The sequence below is a fragment of the Lygodium microphyllum genome, chromosome 27 (assembly GCF_053477565.2).
Source record: "Lygodium microphyllum isolate KBCC chromosome 27, Lygodium_microphyllum_v1.1.10, whole genome shotgun sequence".
Lineage (NCBI taxonomy): Eukaryota > Viridiplantae > Streptophyta > Polypodiopsida > Schizaeales > Lygodiaceae > Lygodium > Lygodium microphyllum.
In genome coordinates this window covers 129,496,695-129,516,694 of record NC_141161.1, presented here as the reverse complement: position 1 = coordinate 129,516,694, position 20,000 = coordinate 129,496,695, and positions in this window count along the sequence as shown.

The following is a 20,000-nucleotide window of genomic DNA, read 5'->3' as shown; positions in this document are numbered from 1 at the left end:
GAGGCGTGGAGGGAGCGGGGTTTTTCGAGGTGGGGTGCGGGGGGGTGTCGTGGGGGGTGCGCCGTGTCGTGGGGGGTGATGCGGGGTGGGGTGGGTCGAGCGGGGTTTTCGGAGGCGTGGCGGGGTGGTGTGGAGGGAGCGGGGTTTTCCGAGGTGGGGTGCGGGGGGGCGTCGTGGGGGGTGTGCCGTGGCGTGGGGGGTGACGCGGGGTGGGGTGGGTCGAGCGGGGTTTTCGGAGGCGTGGTAGTGTGGCGTGGAGGGAGCGGGGTTTTTCAAGGTGGGGTGCGGGGGGGTCGTCGTGGGGGGGTGCGGTGGGGTGGGGGGGTGCGCCGTGTCGTGGGGGGGTGACGCGGGGTGGGGTGGGTAGAGCGGGGTTTTTGGAGGAGAGGTGGGGTGCTGTGGATGGAGCGCGGTTTTTCGAGGTGGGGTGGGGGGAGGGGGCGTCGTGGGGGGGTGCGGTGGGGTGGGGGGGTGTGCCGTGTCGTGGGGGGTGACGCGGGGTGGGGTGGGTCGAGCGCGGTTTTCGGAGGCGTGGTGGGGTGGTGTGGAGGGAGCGGGGTTTTTCGAGGTGGGGTGCAGGGGGGCGTCGTGGGGGGGTGCGGTGGGGTGGGGGGGTGCGCTGTGTCATGGGGGGTGACGCGGGGTGGGGTGGGTCGAGCGCGGTTTTCGGAGGCGTGGCGGGGTGGTGGGGAGGGAGCGGGGTTTTTCGAGGTGGGGTGCGGGGGGGCGTCGTGGGGGGGTGCGGTGGGGTGGGGGGGTGCGCCGTGTCATGGGGGAGTGACGCGGGGTTGGGGTGGTCGAGCGGGCTTTTTGGAGGAGAGGTGGGGTGCTATGGACGGAGCAGGGTTTTTCGAGGTGGGGTGCGGGGGGGCGTCGTGGGGGGGTGCGGTGGGGTGGGGGGGTGCGCCGTGTCGTGCGGGGTGACGCGGGGTAGGGGGTGGTCGAGCGGGGTTTTTGGAGGAGAGGTGGGGTGCTGTGGAGGGAGCGCGGTTTTTCGAGGTGGAGTGCGGGGGGGCGTCGTGGGGGGGTGCGGTGGGGCGGGGGGGTGCGCCGTGTCGTGGGGGGGTGACACGGGGTGGGGTGGGTCAAGCGGGGTTTTCGGAGGCGTGGTGGTGTGGCGTGGAGGGAGCGGGGTTTTTCGAGGTGGGGTGGGGGGGGCGTCCTGGGGGGGTGCGGTGGGGTGGGGGGTGCGCCGTGTCGTGGGGGGGTGACGCGGGGTGGGGTGGGTCGAGCGGGGTTTTTCGAGGTGGGGTGCGGGGGGGGGGATATGCGCCGCGTCGTGGGGGGGTGCGGTGGGGTGGGGGGGTGTGCCGTGTCGTGGGGGGGTTGACGCGAGGTGGGGTGGGTCGAGCGGGGTTTTCGGAGGCGTGTTGGGGTGGTGTGGAGGGAGCGGGGTTTTCCGAGGTGGGGTGCGGGGGGGCGTCGTGGGGGGGTGCGGTGGGGTGGGGGGTGCTCCATGTCCTGGGGGAGTGACGCGGGGTTGGGTGGGTCGAGTGGGGTTTTTCGAGGGGGGGTATGCGCCGCGTCGTGGGGTGGTGCGGTGGGGTGTGGGGGGTGTGCTGTGTCGTGGGGGGCTGACGCAAGGTGGGGTGGGTCGAGCGGGGTTTTCGGAGGCGTGGTGGGGTGGTATGGAGGGAGTGGGGTTTTTCGAGGTGGGGTGCGGGGCGGTGTCGTTGGGGGGTGCGGTGGGGTGGGGGGTGCGCCGTGTCGTGGGGGGGTGACGCGGGGTGGGGTGGGTCGAGCAGGGTTTTCGGAGGCGTTTGTGGTGTGGCGTGGAGGGAGCGGGGTTTTTCGAGGTGGGGTGCGGGGGGGGCGTCGTGGGGGGTGCGGTGGGGCCCCGGGTTGTGCCTTGTCATGGGGGAGTGACGCGGGGTTGGGTGGGTCGAGCGGGGTTTTTCGAGGTGGGGTGGGGGGGGTGGGGGATATGCGCCACGTCGTGGGGGGGTGCGGTGGGGTGTGGGGGGTGTGTCGTGTCATGGGGGGGCTCACGCGAGGTGGGGTGGGTCGAGCGGGGTTTTTTGGAGGCGTGGTGGGGTGGTGTGGAGGGAGCGAGGTTTTTCGAGGTGGGGTGCGGGGGGCATCGTGGGGGGGTGTGGTGGGGTGGAGGGTGCGCCGTGTCGTCGCGGGGTGACGCGGGGCACGGTGGGTTGAGCCTGGTTTTTGGAGGAGTGGTGGGGTGCTGTGGATGGAGCGGGGTTTTTCGAGGTGGGGTAGGGGGGGAGGCGCCGCATCGTAGGGGGGTGCGGTGGGGTGGGGGGGTGTGCCGTGTGGTGGGGGGTGACGCGGGGTGTCGCGATGCCCCCTCCCCCCCACCATGCCCCATGACACGACGCGATGCGCCCCCCCCATGACATCCCCCTCCCCCCCCCCATGACATCCCCCCATCCCCCATGACACGACACGACGCGATGCGCCCCCCCCATGACGTCCCCCCCTCAAAAATTCGCCCCCCCCCCTCAACACACACCACCGCACCCCTCCCCCACCTCAAAAATTTGGCCCCCCCATGACATCCCCCCCACCCCCCATGACACGACGCGACGCGACGCGCCCCCCCATGACACGACACGACGCGACGCGCCCCCCCCTTTCCCCCTCAACACACACCACACCATGTCGCGACGTGCCGCGCCCCCCCCATGACATCCCCACCCCACCCCCCCCCCCCCCCCACCCATGACACGACACGATGCGACGCGCCCCCCTCCCCCCCATGACATCCCCCCCATGGGATCCCCCCCCTCCCTGCCCCCCCTTGACACGACACGATGCGACGTGCCACCCTCCCCTTAACACACACACCCACCCAACGCAATGCCCCCCCCAACACACACCACACCATGTCGCGACGCACCCCTCCCCCCCCCCCCGCGTCCCATGGCCTGACACGACGCGACGTGCTCCTCTCCCCTTAACACACCCACCCACCCTCCATGACGCCCCCTCAAAAATTCACCCCCCCCCTCAACACACACCACACCACACCACCCCTCCCCCCTCCAAAATTCACCCCCCCCTCTCAACACACACCACACCACGCCTCCCCCCCCTCCCCCCCCTCAAAAATTCACCCCCCCTTCAAAATGTGGCTTTGTCCACGGTGTGGTGTGGTCTGTATTGGGGGGGGACGCCGCACGTCGCGACATGATGTGGTGTGTGTTGTGGGGGGAAGGGGAAGGGGGGGCACGTCGCATCGTGTCGTGTCATGGGGGGTGGGGGGGATGTCATGGGGGGGCGCATCGCGTCGTGTCGTGTCATGGATGGGGGGGTGGGGTGGGGATGCCATGGGGGGGGGGGGGGGCGGCACGTCGTGACATGGTGTGGTGTGTGTGGAGGGTGAAGGGGGAGAGGGGGGGCATGTCGCGTCGTGTCGTGTCATTGGAGGGTGGGGGGATGTCATGGTGGGCGCGTCATGTCGTGTTGTATTATGGGTGGGGGGGGATGTCATGGTGAGGGGGGCCGAAATTTGTAGGGGGGGGAGAAGGGGGGAGGGTGGGGGGGGCGAATTTTTGAGGGGGGGGGAAGGGGTGGGGAGGGGTGGTGTGGTGTGGTGTGTGTTGGGGGGGGGGGGGGGGGGAAGGGTGGCGAGGTGTGTATTGAGGGGGGGGGGGGCAAATTTTTGGGGGGGGGGAGGGGTGGTGTGTGTTGGGGGCGGGGGGGGGGGGGCAAATTTTGGAGGGGGGGAGGGGTGGTGTGGTGTGGTGTGTGTTGGGGGGGGGGGGCGAATTTTGGAGGGGGGGAGGGGTGGTGTGGTGTGGTGTGTGTTGAGGGGGGGAGGGTGGGGTGGTGTGTGTTGGGGGGGAGGGGGGTGAATTTTTTTTGGGGGGGGGGGAGGGGTGGGGTGGTGTGTCTTGAGGGGGGGAGCGAATTTTGAAGGGGGGCGAATTTTTGAGGGGGGGGGGAAGGGGTGGGAGGGGTGGTGTGGTGTGGTGTGTGTTGGGGGGGGGCGAATTTTTGGGGGGGGGGGAGGGGTGGTGTGTGTTGGGGGCGGGGGGGGGGCAAAATTTTGGAGGGGGGGGAGGGGTGGTGTGGTGTGGTGTGTGTTGGGGGGGGGGGGGGGGGGAATTTTGGAGGGGGGGGGAGGGGTGGTGTGGTGTGGTGTGTGTTGAGGGGGGGGAGGGTGGGGTGGTGTGTGTTGGGGGGGGGGAATTTTTTTTGGGGGGGGGAGGGATGGGGTGGTGTGTGTTGAGGGGGGGCAAATTTTTGGGGGAGGAGTGTGTTTTAAGGGGGGGGGCGAATTTTGGAGGGGGGGGGGGGGGCGAATTTTTGAGGGGGGGGGAGGGGTGGGGTGGTGTGTGTTGAGGGGAGGGTGGGCGAATTTTTGGGGGGGGCGAGGGTGGTGTGGTGTGTGGTGTGTTGAGGGGGGGGGCGAATTTTCGAGGGGGGGGAGGGGTGGTGTGGTGTGGTGTGGTGTGTTGAGGGGGGGGAGGCTGGGGGCGGTGGAATTTTTGAGGGGGGGGAGGGGTGGTGTGGTGTGGTCTGGTGTGCGTTGGGGGGGGGAAGGGTGGGGAGGTGTGTATTGAGGGGGGGGGTGAATTTTTTGGGGGGCGGAGGGGTGGTGTGTGTTGGGGGCGGGGGGGGGGGGCAAATTTTGGAGGGGGGGGAGGGGTGGTGTGGTGTGGTGTGGTGTGGTGTGTGTTGAGGGGGGGGGGAGGGGTGGTGTGATGTCGTGTGTGTTGGGGGGGGGGGGTGGGGTGGTGTGTGTTGAGGGGGGGGGGAATTTTTGGGGGGGGGGAGGGGTGGTGTGGGATGGTGTGTGTGGGGGGGGGGGGGCGAATTTTGGAGGGGGGCGAGGGGTGGTGTGGTGTGGTGTGTGTTGAGGGGGGCGGCAAATTTTTGGGGGGGGGCGAAATTTGGAGGGGGGGAGGGGTGGTGTGGTGTGGTGTGGTGTGGTGTGTGTTGAGGGGGGAGGGGGGGGAATTTTTGAGGGGGGGGGAGGGGTGGGGTGGTGTGTGTTGAGGGGGGGGCGAAATTTGGAGGGGGGGAACGGGAGGGGTGGTGTGGTGTGGTGTGGTGTGTGTTGAGGCGGGGGGGGGGGGGGGAATTTTTGAGGGGGGGGGGAGGGGTGGTGTGGTGTGTGTTGAGGAGGGGGGGGTGGGGTGGGTGTGTGTTGAGGGGGGGGGAAATTTTTGGCGGGGGGGAGGGGTGGTGTGGGGTGGTGTGTGTTGAGGGGGGAGAGGGGTGGTGTGGCGTGGTGTGTGTTGAGGGGGGGGGGGCAATTTTTTTGGGGGGGGGGACGAAATTTGGAGGGGGGGGGAGGGGTGGTGTGGTATGGTGTGGTGTGTGTTGAGGGGGGGGGGGCGAATTTTTGAGGGGGGGGGAGGGGTGGTGTGGTGTGGTGTGTGTTAATGGGGGGGAGGGGTGGGTGTGTGTGTTAAGGGGAGGGGAGCACGTCGCGTCATCTCATGTCATGGGGCGGGGGGGGGAGAGGGGCGTGGCGACATGGTGTGGTGTGTGTTGGGGGGGGGGGCATCCCGGTGGGTGGGTGTGTGTGTTAAGGGGAGGGGGGTGAGGTGGGGTGGTGTGTGATGACGGGGCGGACGAATTTTTGAGAGGGTGGGAGGGGTGGTGTGGTGTGGTGTGTGTTGAGGGGGGGGGCGGGGAGGGCCGAATTTTTGAGGGGGGGGAGGTGTGGGGTTGTTTGTGTTGAGGGGGGGCCCGAATTTTGGAGGGGGGGGAGGTGTGGTGTCGTGTGGTGTGTGTTGAGGGGGGGGCGGTGGAAATTTTGAGGGGGGGGAGGGGTGGTGTGGTGTGTGTTGAGGGGGGGGGGCTGAATTTTTGAGGGGGGGGGAGGGGTGGTGTGGTGTGTTGAGGGGGGGGTGGGGGGCGGTGGAATTTTTGAGGGGGGGGGAGGGGGTGTGTGGTGTGGTGTGTGTTGAGGGGGGGGGAGGGGTGGGGTGGTGTGTGCTGAGGGGGGGGCGAATTTTTGGGGTGTGAGGGGTGGTGTGGTGTGGTGTGTGTTGAGGGGGGGGGGAGGGGTGGTGTGGTGTGGTGTGGTGTGGTGTGTGTTGAGGGGGGGGAGGTGTGGGGTGGTGTGTGTTGAGGGGGGGGCAAATTTTTGGGGGGGGGAGGGGTGGTGTGGGGTGGTGTGTGTTTGGGGGGGGGGCCGAATTTTGGAGGGGGTGGGGGAGGGGTGTGTGGTGTGGTGTGTGTTGAGGGGGGGGGGAATTTCTGAGGGGGGGGTGGTGTGGTGTGGTGTGGTGTGTTGAGGGGGGGTGGGGGGCGGTGGAATTTTTGAGGGGAGGGGAGGGGTGGTGTGGTGTAGTGTGTGTTGAGGGGGGGGGAGGGGTGGGGTGGTGTGTGTCGAGGGGGGGTGAATTTTTTTGGGGGGGGGAGGGGTGGTGTGTGGTGGTGTGTGTTGGGGGGGGAGGGGTGGGGTGGTGTGTGTTGAGTGGGGGGCGGGGCGAATTTTTGGGGGGGGGAGGGGTGGTGTGGTGTGGTGTGTGTTTAGGGGAGGGGGGCCGAATTTTTTAGGGGGGGGGGTGGGGTGGTGTGTGTTGGGGGGGGGGCGAATTTTGGGGGGGGGGAGGGGTGGTGTGGTGTGTTGTGTGTTGAGGGGGGGGAGGGGTGGTGTGGTGTGGTGTGTGTTGAGGGGGGTGGTGGGGGGCGGTGGAATTTTTTGGGGGGGGGGGGCAGGGTTGGGGTGGTGTGTGTTGAGGGGGGGGGGATGAATTTTTGGGGGGGGGAGGGGTGGTGTGTGTTGGGGGGGGGGGGGGGGGGAATTTTGGAGGGGGGGGAGGGGTGGTGTGGTGTGGTGTGTGTTGAGGGGGGCGGCAAATTTTTGGGGGGGGGCGAAATTTGGAGGGGGGGAGGGGTGGTGTGGTGTGTGTTGAGGGGGGAGGGGGGGGAATTTTTGAGGGGGGGGGAGGGGTGGGGTGGTGTGTGTTGAGGGGGGGCGAAATTTGGAGGGGGGGAACGGGAGGGGTGGTGTGGTGTGGTGTGGTGTGTGTTGAGGCGGGGGGGGGGGGGGGGGGAATTTTTGAGGGGGGGGGAGGGGTGGTGTGGTGTGTGTTGAGGAGGGGGGGGTGGGGTGGTGTGTGTTGAGGGGGGGGGGGGGGAATTTTTGGCGGGGGGGAGGGGTGGTGTGGGGTGGTGTGTGTTGAGGGGGGGAGGGGTGGTGTGGCGTGGTGTGTGTTGGGGGGGGGGGCAATTTTTTTGGGGGGGGGGACGAAATTTGGAGGGGGAGGGGAGGGGTGGTGTGGTGTGGTGTGTGTTGGGGGGGGGGGGGGGGGGGGCGAATTTTTGAGGGGGGGGGGGGGAGGGGTGGTGTGGTGTGGTGTGTGTTAATGGGGGGGAGGGGTGGGTGTGTGTGTTAAGGGGAGGGGAGCACGTCGCGTCATCTCATGTCATGGGGCGGGGGGGGAGAGGGGCGTGGCGACATGGTGTGGTGTGTGTTGGGGGGGGGCATCCCGGTGGGTGGTTGTGTGTGTTAAGGGGAGGGGGGTGAGGTGGGGTGGTGTGTGATGACGGGGCGGACGAATTTTTGAGAGGGTGGGAGGGGTGGTGTGGTGTGGTGTGTGTTGAGGGGGGGGGGGGCGGGGAGGGCCGAATTTTTGAGGGGGGGGAGGTGTGGGGTTGTTTGTGTTGAGGGGGGGGCCCGAATTTTGGAGGGGGGGGAGGTGTGGTGTCGTGTGGTGTGTGTTGAGGGGGGGGCGGTGGAAATTTTGAGGGGGGGGAGGGGTGGTGTGGTGTGTGTTGAGGGGGGGGGGCTGAATTTTTGAGGGGGGGGAGGGGTGGTGTGGTGTGTTGAGGGGGGGGTGGGGGGCGGTGGAATTTTTGAGGGGAGGGGAGGGGTGGTGTGGTGTGGTGTGTGTTGAGGGGGGGGGAGGGGTGGGGTGGTGTGTGTCGAGGGGGGGTGAATTTTTTTGGGGGGGGGAGGGCTGGTGTGTGGTGGTGTGTGTTGGGGGGGGGAGGGGTGGGGTGGTGTGTGTTGAGTGGGGGGGGGGGGGCGAATTTTTGGGGGGGGGAGGGGTGGTGTGGTGTGGTGTGTGTTTAGGGGAGGGGGGCCGAATTTTTTAGGGGGGGGGGTGGGTGGTGTGTGTTGGGGGGGGGCGAATTTTGGGGGGGGGGAGGGGTGCGGTGGTGTGTGTTGACGGGGGGGAGGGGTGGTGTGGTGTGTTGTGTGTTGAGGGGGGGGAGGGGTGGTGTGGTGTGGTGTGTGTTGAGGGGGGTGGTGGGGGGCGGTGGAATTTTTTGGGGGGGGGGCAGGGTTGGGGTGGTGTGTGTTGAGGGGGGGGGGATGAATTTTTGGGGGGGGGAGGGGTGGTGTGTGTTGGGGGGGGGGGGGGGGAATTTTGGAGGGGGGGGAGGGGTGGTGTGGTGTGGTGTGTGTTGAGGGGGGCGGCAAATTTTTGGGGGGGGGCGAAATTTGGAGGGGGGGAGGGGTGGTGTGGTGTGGTGTGGTGTGTGTTGAGGGGGGAGGGGGGGGAATTTTTGAGGGGGGGGGAGGGGTGGGGTGGTGTGTGTTGAGGGGGGGGCGAAATTTGGAGGGGGGGAACGGGAGGGGTGGTGTGGTGTGGTGTGGTGTGTGTTGAGGCGGGGGGGGGGGGAATTTTTGAGGGGGGGGGGAGGGGTGGTGTGGTGTGTGTTGAGGAGGGGGCGTGGGGTGGTGTGTGTTGAGGGGGGGGGGGAAATTTTTGGCGGGGGGGAGGGGTGGTGTGGGGTGGTGTGTGTTGAGGGGGGGGAGGGGTGGTGTGGCGTGGTTTGTGTTGAGGGGGGGGGCCAATTTTTTTTGGGGGGGGGACGAAATTTGGAGGGGGGGGGGGAGGGGTGGTGTGGTGTGGTGTGTGTTGAGGGGGGGGGGGGGCGAATTTTTGAGGGGGGGGGGAGGGGTGGTGTGGTGTGGTGTGTGTTAATGGGGGGGAGGGGTGGGTGTGTTTGTTAAGGGGAGGGGAGCACGTCGCGTCATCTCATGTCATGGGGCGGGGGGGGGGAGAGGGGCGTGGCGACATGGTGTGGTGTGTGTTGGGGGGGGGCATCCCGGTGGGTGGGTGTGTGTGTTAAGGGGAGGGGGGTGAGGTGGGGTGGTGTGTGATGACGGGGCGGACGAATTTTTGAGAGGGTGGGAGGGGTGGTGTGGTGTGGTGTGTGTTGAGGGGGGGGGGGGCGGGGAGGGCCAAATTTTTGAGGGGGGGGAGGTGTGGGGTTGTTTGTGTTGAGGGGGGGGCCCGAATTTTGGAGGGGGGGGAGGTGTGGTGTCGTGTGGTGTGTTGAGGGGGGGGCGGTGGAAATTTTGAGGGGGGGGAGGGGTGGTGTGGTGTGCGTTGAGGGGGGGGGGGGGCTGAATTTTTGAGGGGGGGGGAGGGGTGGTGTGGTGTGTTGAGGGGGGGTGGGGGGCGGTGGAATTTTTGAGGGGGGGGGAGGGGGTGTGTGGTGTGGTGTGTGTTGAGGGGGGGGGAGGGGTGGGGTGGTGTGTGCTGAGGGGGGGGGCGAATTTTTGGGGTGTGAGGGGTGGTGTGGTGTGGTGTGTGTTGAGGGGGGGGGAGGGGTGGTGTGGTGTGGTGTGGTGTGTGTTGAGGGGGGGGAGGTGTGGGGTGGTGTGTGTTGAGGGGGGGGGCAAATTTTTGGGGGGGGGAGGGGTGGTGTGGGGTGGTGTGTGTTTGGGGGGGGGCCGAATTTTGGAGGGGGTGGGGGAGGGGTGTGTGGTGTGGTGTGTGTTGAGGGGGGGGCGAATTTCTGAGGGGGGGGTGGTGTGGTGTGGTGTGGTGTGTTGAGGGGGGGGTGGGGGGCGGTGGAATTTTTGAGGGGAGGGGAGGGGTGGTGTGGTGTGGTGTGTGTTGAGGGGGGGGGAGGGGTGGGGTGGTGTGTGTCGAGGGGGGCTGAATTTTTTTGGGGGGGGGAGGGGTGGTGTGTGGTGGTGTGTGTTGGGGGGGGGAGGGGTGGGGTGGTGTGTGTTGAGGGGGGGGGGGCGAATTTTTGGGGGGGGGAGGGGTGGTGTGGTGTGGTGTGTGTTTAGGGGAGGGGGGCCGAATTTTTTAGGGGGGGGGTGGGGTGGTGTGTGTTGGGGGGGGGCGAATTTTGGGGGGGGGAGGGGTGCGGTGGTGTGTGTTGACGGGGGGGGAGGGGTGGTGTGGTGTGTTGTGTGTTGAGGGGGGGGAGGGGTGGTGTGGTGTGGTGTGTGTTGAGGGGGGTGGTGGGGGGCGGTGGAATTTTTTGGGGGGGGGGCAGGGTTGGGGTGGTGTGTGTTGAGGGGGGGGGGATGAATTTTTGGGGGGGGGAGGGGTGGTGTGTGTTGGGGGGGGGGGGGGGGGGGGGGGGGGCGCGAATTTTGGAGGGGGGGGAGGGGTGGTGTGGTGTGTGTTGAGGGGGTGGGGGCCGAATTTTTTAGGGGGGGTGGTGTGTGTTGGGGGGGGGGGATTTTTGGGGGTGGGAGGCATCGCGGTGGGGGGGGGCCGAATTTTGGAGGGGGGGAGGGGTGGTGTGATGTGGTGTGTGTGGTGTGTGTTGGGGGGAGGCATCGCGGTGGGTGGGTGGGTGTGTGTGTTAAGGGGAGGGGGGCACGTCGCGTCGTGTCCTGTCACCCCCCCATGACATCCCCACCCCACCCCCCACCCATGACACGACACGACGCGACGCGTCCCCCCTCCCCGCCCCCCCATGACATGACACGACGCAACGTGCCACCCTCCCCTTAACACACACACCCACCCACCGCAATGCCCCCCCCTCCAACACACACCACACCATGTCGCGACGCCCCCCTCCCCTCCCCCCCCCCCCCCCCCTGCGCCCCATGACATGACAAGACGCCCCCTCAAAAATTCTGCCCCCCTCCCCCCCCCGCCCCCCCTCAACACACACCACACCATACCACCCCTACCCCCTCCAAAATTCGCCCCCCCCTCTCAACACACACCACACCACACCACACCATCCCTCCCCCCCGCCACCCCCCCTCAAAAATTCGGCCCCTCTCAACACACACCACCCCACCCCTCCCCCCCCCCCTTCAACACACCCCCCCTCAAAAATTCGGCCCCCCCCCACCCACCCTCAAAATTTCGGCCCACCCCTTCAAAACTCGGCCCCTCTCAACACACACCAACCCCCCCTCCCCCCCCCCTACAAAATTCGCCCCTCCCCCTCCCCCCCCCCCTCAAAAATTCGGGCCCCCCCCCTACAAAATTCGCCCCCCCCGCCTCCCCCCCCCCTTCAAAATTCAGCACCTCTCAACACACAGCACCCCACCCCTCCCCCCCCCTTCAAAATTCGGCGCCCCCCCCCAAAATTCGGCCCCCCTCCCCCCCTCAACACGCCATGTCGCGAGGCGCCCTTCCCCCCCCCCCCCCCCCCCCAAGGAAAATTTCGGGCTTTGTAGGTATGCCTTGCCGTTGGAGCCGGAAACACCTATGAGGGTAGTGGTGCTTGCTCCATCGAAACACTCCTTGGAGATCCAAGGGTGGGTGAGGTGAGGCGTATGGTCCCCGCATCCGTCTTGTCCGCGAGGAATGTCTCGTGAGCAAATGCCATGTACCCCCCGCCGAACGGTTAGGCTCAAGCGACTTGTGGTGATCCTTGCGAGGACATCGCGTCGTGGCGGTCAACATGTGCCCACTAGGCAATGAGGAGCGAAGTGCGGTGCCTTGAACACGTGTCTCGTTTTTGGCGAGATCGTGTTCGAGCTCCATGGTTCTCAATGCTAACGGCGATTCTCGTCGTGAATATTGTGCGGCTTGTATCGATACGGATGGACCGAAACCGATGGAACGATGTGATCGAGGTGCTTCTTCATCGGCAGGGCTTGTTCCCGGTGGGGTTGAGTGTACCTCATGATGGGCTCTTGTTGACGCGAAACGGTGGAATGCATGAGCGTCTCCATCGTCTTTCGACTCGACACAAGCTCGAAATGTGGCAGACAAGACAACGTGGAGCACGCCTCGTGCGTGGTGGTGGCGATGGCCGATGCACGTGCTCGTGTGCGGCTTTGTCCACGGTGGGAAACGAAACCATGCCCTCGTCCCATCCCCATTTGTCATTTTCTTTTTCTCCCCGTAAACTCTCGAGTCTTCGTGCTCCTCCCCTCTTTCTCTTTACATCAAGAACAACACATTGGTGATGAGGTCGTGCCTTTTTGCCCCGCAGCCACACTTGATGTGGAGTCGGAACTCGCAGAAGCGGTACTGCTCGTGTGACGAAAGATAGCTACCTGGTTGATCTTGCCAGTAGTCATATGCTTGTCTCAAAGATTAAGCCATGCATGTGTAAGTATAAACTCTCTTGTACTGTGAAACTGCGAATGGCTCATTAAATCAGTTATAGTTTCTTTGATGGTACCTTGCTACTCGGATAACCGTAGTAATTCTAGAGCTAATACGTGCACCAACTCCCGACTTCTGGAAGGGACGCATTTATTAGATAAAAGGCCGATGCGGGCTTGCCCGGTAATGTGGTGAATCATGATAACTTCCCGAATCGCACGGCCTCAGCGCCGGCGATGCTTCATTCAAATTTCTGCCCTATCAACTTTCGATGGTAGGATAGAGGGCCGAATTTTTGAGGGGGGGGAGGTGTGGGGTTGTTTGTGTTGAGGGGGGGGCCCGAATTTTGGAGGGGGGGGAGGTGTGGTGTCGTGTGGTGTGTGTTGAGGGGGGGGCGGTGGAAATTTTGAGGGGGGGGAGGGGTGGTGTGGTAAGTGTTGAGGGGGGGGGGGGCTGAATTTTTGAGGGGGGGGGAGGGGTGGTGTGGTATGTTGAGGGGGGGGTGGGGGGCGGTGGAATTTTTGAGGGGAGGGGAGGGGTGGTGTGGTGTGGTGTGTGTTGAGGGGGGGGGAGGGGTGGGGTGGTGTGTGTCGAGGGGGGGTGAATTTTTTTGGGGGGGGGAGGGGTGGTGTGTGTTGGGGGGGGGGAGGGGTGGGGTGGTGTGTGTTGAGTGGGGGGGGGGGGGCGAATTTTTGGGGGGGGGAGGGGTGGTGTGGTGTGGTGTGTGTTTAGGGGAGGGGGGCCGAAGTTTTTAGGGGGGGGGGGTGGGTGGTGTGTGTTGGGGGGGGGCGAATTTTGGGGGGGGGGGGAGGGGTGCGGTGGTGTGTGTTGACGGGGGGAGGGGTGGTGTGGTGTGTTGTGTGTTGAGGGGGGGGAGGGGTGGTGTGGTGTGGTGTGTGTTGAGGGGGGTGGTGGGGGGCGGTGGAATTTTTTGGGGGGGGCAGGGTTGGGGTGGTGTGTGTTGAGGGGGGGGGGATGAATTTTTGGGGGGGGGAGGGGTGGTGTGTGTTGGGGGGGGGGGGGGGATTTTGGAGGGGGGGAGGGGTGGTGTGGTGTGGTGTGTGTTGAGGGGGGCGGCAAATTTTTGGGGGGGGGGCGAAATTTGGAGGGGGGGAGGGGTGGTGTGGTGTGGTGTGGTGTGTGTTGAGGGGGGAGGGGGGGGAATTTTTGAGGGGGGGGGAGGGGTGGGGTGGTGTGTGTTGAGGGGGGGGCGAAATTTGGAGGGGGGGAACGGGAGGGGTGGTGTGGTGTGGTGTGGTGTGTGTTGAGGCGGGGGGGGGGGGGGGAATTTTTGAGGGGGGGGGAGGGGTGGTGTGGTGTGTGTTGAGGAGGGGGGGTGGGGTGGTGTGTGTTGAGGGGGGGGGGAAATTTTTGGCGGGCGGGAGGGGTGGTGTGGGGTGGTGTGTGTTGAGGGGGGGGAGGGGTGGTGTGGCGTGGTTTGTGTTGAGGGGGGGGGCCAATTTTTTTTGGGGGGGGGGACGAAATTTGGAGGGGGGGGGAGGGGTGGTGTGGTGTGGTGTGTGTTGAGGGGGGGGGGGGGGCGAATTTTTGAGGGGGGGGGAGGGGTGGTGTGGTGTGGTGTGTGTTAATGGGGGGGAGGGATGGGTGTGTGTGTTAAGGGGAGGGGAGCACGTCGCGTCATCTCATGTCATGGGGCGGGGGGGGGGAGAGGGGCGTGGCGACATGGTGTGGTGTGTGTTGGGGGGGGGCATCCCGGTGGGTGGGTGTGTGTGTTAAGGGGAGGGGGGTGAGGTGGGGTGGTGTGTGATGACGGGGCGGACGAATTTTTGAGAGGGTGGGAGGGGTGGTGTGGTGTGGTGTGTGTTGAGGGGGGGGGGGGGGGGGGCGGGGAGGGCCAAATTTTTGAGGGGGGGGAGGTGTGGGGTTGTTTGTGTTGAGGGGGGGGCCCGAATTTTGGAGGGGGGGGAGGTGTGGTGTCGTGTGGTGTGTGTTGAGGGGGGGGCGGTGGAAATTTTGAGGGGGGGAGGGGTGGTGTGGTGTGTGTTGAGGGGGGGGGGGCTGAATTTTTGAGGGGGGGGGGAGGGGTGGTGTGGTGTGTTGAGGGGGGGTGGGGGGCGGTGGAATTTTTGAGGGGGGGGGAGGGGGTGTGTGGTGTGGTGTGTGTTGAGGGGGGGGGAGGGGTGGGGTGGTGTGTGCTGAGGGGGGGGGCGAATTTTTGGGGTGTGAGGGGTGGTGTGGTGTGGTGTGTGTTGAGGGGGGGGGAGGGGTGGTGTGGTGTGGTGTGGTGTGTGTTGAGGGGGGGGAGGTGTGGGGTGGTGTGTGTTGAGGGGGGGGCAAATTTTTGGGGGGGGGGAGGGGTGGTGTGGGGTGGTGTGTGTTTGGGGGGGGGGCCGAATTTTGGAGGGGGTGGGGGAGGGGTGTGTGGTGTGGTGTGTGTTGAGGGGGGGGGCGAATTTCTGAGGGGGGGGTGGTGTGGTGTGGTGTGGTGTGTTGAGGGGGGGGTGGGGGGCGGTGGAATTTTTGAGGGGAGGGGAGGGGTGGTGTGGTGTGGTGTGTGTTGAGGGGGGGGGAGGGGTGGGGTGGTGTGTGTCGAGGGGGGGTGAATTTTTTTGGGGGGGGGAGGGGTGGTGTGTGGTGGTGTATGTTGGGGGGGGGGAGGGGTGGGGTGGTGTGTGTTGAGGGGGGGGCGAATTTTTGGGGGGGGGAGGGGTGGTGTGGTGTGGTGTGTGTTTAGGGGAGGGGGGCCGAATTTTTTAGGGGGGGGGGTGGGGTGGTGTGTGTTGGGGGGGGGGGCGAATTTTGGGGGGGGGAGGGGTGCGGTGGTGTGTGTTGACGGGGGGGAGGGGTGGTGTGGTGTGTTGTGTGTTGAGGGGGGGGAGGGGTGGTGTGGTGTGGTGTGTGTTGAGGGGGGTGGTGGGGGGCGGTGGAATTTTTTGGGGGGGGCAGGGTTGGGGTGGTGTGTGTTGAGGGGGGGGGGATGAATTTTTGGGGGGGGGTGGGGTGGTGTGTGTTGGGGGGGGGGGGGGGGGGGGGGGGCGCGAATTTTGGAGGGGGGGGAGGGGTGGTGTGGTGTGTGTTGAGGGGGTGGGGGCCGAATTTTTTAGGGGGGGTGGTGTGTGTTGGGGGGGGGGGGATTTTTGGGGGTGGGAGGCATCGGGGTGGGGGGGGGCCGAATTTTGGAGGGGGGGGAGGGGTGGTGTGATGTGGTGTGTGTGGTGTGTGTTGGGGGGAGGCATCGCGGTGGGTGGGTGGGTGTGTGTGTTAAGGGGAGGGGGGCACGTCGCGTCGTGTCCTGTCACCCCCCATGACATCCCCACCCCACCCCCCACCCATGACACGACACGACGCGACGCGTCCCCCCTCCCCGCCCCCCCATGACATGACACGACGCAACGTGCCACCCTCCCCTTAACACACACACCCACCCACCGCAATGCCCCCCCCTCCAACACACACCACACCATGTCGCGACGCCCCCCTCCCCTCCCCCCCCCCCCCCCCCCCCGCGCCCCATGACATGACAAGACGCCCCCTCAAAAATTCTGCCCCCCTCCCCTCCCCGCCCCCCCTCAACACACACCACACCACACCACCCCTACCCCCTCCAAAATTCGCCCCCCCCTCTCAACACACACCACACCACACCACACCATCCCTCCCCCCCGCCACCCCCCCTCAAAAATTCGGCCCCTCTCAACACACACCACCCCACCCCTCCCCCCCCCCCTTCAACACACCCCCCCTCAAAAATTCGGCCCCCCCCCACCCACCCTCAAAATTTCGGCCCACCCCTTCAAAACTCGGCCCCTCTCAACACACACCAACCCCCCCTCCCCCCCCCCCTACAAAATTCGCCCCTCCCCCTCCCCCCCCCCTCAAAAATTCGGGCCCCCCCCCTACAAAATTCGCCCCCCCCGCCTCCCCCCCCCTTCAAAATTCAGCACCTCTCAACACACAGCACCCCACCCCTCCCCCCCCTTCAAAATTCGGCGCCCCCCCCCAAAATTCGGCCCCCCTCCCCCCCTCAACAGGCCATGTCGCGAGGCGCCCTTCCCCCCCCCCCCCCCCCCCCAAGGAAAATTTCGGGCTTTGTAGGTATGCCTTGCCGTTGGAGCCGGAAACACCTATGAGGGGGGATAAGCGCACAAACCATTGTAACCAACATTTTCTTCTCGCATTGCCTGGGTGTTCCCCCTCCACCCGGGCCTTGCGCCAACATAACACGAATGCTATTTCTTGCAATCGCAAAGTCTTCTTGCAATCTACTTTCTTTCAAAGCAAAGTGCCTTCTTGTAAGCTAAAGGTGGGAAAGACCGCGGGGGATCACGGTGAGAACCGTGGGTGACGAACGCAAAGTTGGGAATTGCATGCTACGCACGCATTGTGCGTTACACTTGGTATCAGAGCTCAACTCGCGCGAGGGCTAGTCCTTCAACAGGCGTGAGGAAGATTTTGGAAAGCTAGCAAGTTGCGGTTCATCAACATGGGTGGACGCAACAAGAATAAGAGTGGAATTCGAGATGACCGAGATGAAATCTCGGTGGCCCTTGGAATCGGAGCAAGCAGACCTCAACTGGTGATTGGGGAAGGATACGCAACGGAGCATGAGAATGAAATAGATGCTGCTATGCACGAAGAAGAGGAGCCACGGCGCGAGCCAGACCAAATGGATGCCATGCGAGAAATGATGAAGGACTTGCTGGCTACCATGCTACCCAAAGCACTAGGGAAGGCTCAAGCCGAGACGGACCACGATGGTGAGATTCATCGGAGACGCAGAAGGAAAGAAAAGAAGGAACGGGATGACTCCTCATCCGATGATATGGGAAAGTACAAGCCTCAAGCACCAGAGAAATACAAAGGTGAGAGGGACTCAGTCAGCCTAAACCGATGGATAAGAGAGGTGGACGGCTACATGAAGTTACTCAAGGTGTCAAGCAAGAGAAGAGGATTGGTGGCAGCACAGTTACTAGAGGGTGATGCCTCGAAGTGGCTGATGTATGAGGAAGAGCAGTTTGGCAGGAAACTAACATGGGAGGAGTTGCAGAGAAGCATGAAGGAATACTTTGTGCCAAAGAATGAACCATTCAAAGTCAGAGACGAATGGAGAAACTTGAGGCAGAATGCGGGCCGAATGAGAGACTATGTGCAAAAGTATAGGTCTCTAATGCTGCAGCTACCCGACATGGATGTAACCACCAAACTGCATGGTTTTCTGTATGGAATGCAACCATGGGCTAGAAGAGAGATAGAAAAGCAGGAACCGGGAAGTGTGCTGGAGGCTATGACAATGGCTGAAAGACTCACTGATTTCGATGGCAGACAAGGAGGGGCAGGGCGTGGGGCTCCGCAAGGAGGCAACACCGCTCAGTCCAACTCGACATGGGGAAATAGGCAAAACCAGGGATCTTACCAAAACAACACGCAAGGGAACAGTGGATGGAATGGCAAGCAACCCCTCCGACTGGAGTACACGGAGACTCGGTCCGAGACAACCCCAGCCAATAGTTCTGCTAGTTCCAGACCAACCACATCTGGGGTCGGCCGAGGGAACAACTCGAACAGAGGAGGATATGGAGGAGGAGGTAGAATGGGGCAAGGAAGAGGAGGCCCCTTAGCTTGTCATAATTGTGGAGGTCCGCACTTCGCAAGGGATTGTCCGAGGGGAGCAGCTTCTTCAAGTGGCTCCAGATTCGCGTATGCTCAAGCGGAAGCAGAAGGATCAAGATCGACAGTCCAAATAACTGAGATAGAAGAGGAAGAGAAGGAGTGGGAATCTAAGGCAAAGGCAGGAGCAGTGGGGGCCAAGCCTCCAGCAACTATGCCAACCTTTATTCCTAGCATATGCAACATGTTTGTTCAGGCTGAGTTGGGGAACCATCCCCAGGTGATGATGGTGGACACAGGGGCCACTCACAACTTCATATCTCCTCAGGTAGCATCCCGGCTAGGTGTGAAGCCAATAAGAGCCGAGGGTCTTGAGGTATCATTTGTGCAAGGAAAATACAAATACTGCGAGTTAGCCAAAGGCGTCCCAGTTCAAATTGGGCAATGGCAGGCAAATCTGGATTTTATAGTGGTGCCTATGGATGATTTTGAAGGTATATTAGGCATGGATTGGATAGACAACCATGTCGTGCAAATACTGGGCATGAAAAAGAATAAAATTTACTTGCAAGCACCGCAGTCGGTGGTCTGGGTGCCATACTTTCGCACTAAAAGCAAGAGTCACAACAAGTCACCGGCGGGCAATGCAGTGGACGCTAGATTGGTGGTGACAAAGGTGCAGAATGTGAACAGCTCAGAAAAAGAAAGTCCTGCAAAGGTGTGGGTGCAAAAAGCAACGACAAAGGAGCAACCGGAAGAAGTACAATTGGAGAGAGCAAAAGGGATGGAAACAGTGGCAGAAAAAGCCACAGAAAAGAGTCAAGAAACACAAGTGGGAGCCCCAGGTCCTATGGAGATTACGGCCAAGCAGCTAGAAAAAGAATTGAAGCATGGGGGACAGTTGAGGCTATGTATGATGAGGCTCATTGAAGAAGAACCAGTGATTCAACAAATCATCTGGACAATAGGTGACGAAAGGGTCAGGGAAGTTCTGGACAAGTTCCAAGATGTCATGCCCGACAAGCTGCCGATCGGGTTGCCGCCTCGTAGGAGTGTTGATCACCGAATCGAGCTCTTACCAGGAGTGCAACCACCAGCCAGGCCAGCTTACAGGATGACGGGAACGGAGCTAGTGGAATTGAAGAAACAGCTAGGAGAAATGGAGGCATCAGGCCACATTCAACCTAGTAGATCACCCTATGGAGCTCCAGTCCTATTTGTCAAGAAAAAGGATGGGTCTCTTCGTCTGTGTACAGATTACAGAGCTCTCAATAAAGCTACAGTGAGGAATAGGTACCCTGTGCCAGTGGTAGATGAACTGCTGGATCGGCTGCAAGGAGCCCGTTACTTCAGCAGAATCGACTTGAGATCAGGGTATCACCAAATTAGAATAGCAGAAGGGGACGAGGTGAAGACGGCTTTCAGAAGCCGATACGGGAGCTACGAATGGTTGGTCATGCCAGAAGGGCTCACTAATGCACCAGCTACCTTTTGTGAGCTCATGGATAAGATCTTCATCGACTATCTTGATGATTTTGTGATCATCTATATTGATGATGTGCTCATCTACAGCAGAACCCTGGAAGATCATGTACAGCACCTGGAGAAGGTCTTTACCCGGCTCCGGGAGAATCAATTGTTTGTGAAGCCAGAAAAGTGTGAGTTTGCTGTACAAGAGATAGAATTTTTGGGCTATTTAGTCAAAGAAAATGGGATTGCCATAGACCCGAAGAAGGTTCAGGCAGTAAAGAATTGGGAGGCTCCCCGCAAGGTAAGTCAGGTGCGGGAATTTTTGGGATTTACAGTTTTTTGTCGAAGGTTCATTCAAGGATATAGTAAGATTACTGCCCCACTGACAGATCTCACCTCCAACACAACTACTTTTCAGTGGACGGATCGGGAGCAGCAAGCCTTTGAGCAGTTGAAGAGCATGATGATCCAGGCCCCAGTTTTAAAGATGGCAGATTTCACACGCCCGTTTGAGGTCCATACTGATGCGTCAAGCTATGCCATAGGTGGTGTGCTCATGCAGGATGGTCATCCAGTATGCTATGAATCGAAGAAGCTGGACCCAACGGAGAGAAGGTGGGCTACTCATGAGAAAGAGATGTATGCAGTAGTGCATTGCTTGAGAAAGTGGCGGCACTATGTGCAGGATAAGCCAACAAAAGTCTATACAGATAATATTTCCCTCAAGTATTTCCAAACTCAACCAAAGCTATCACCAAAGCAGGC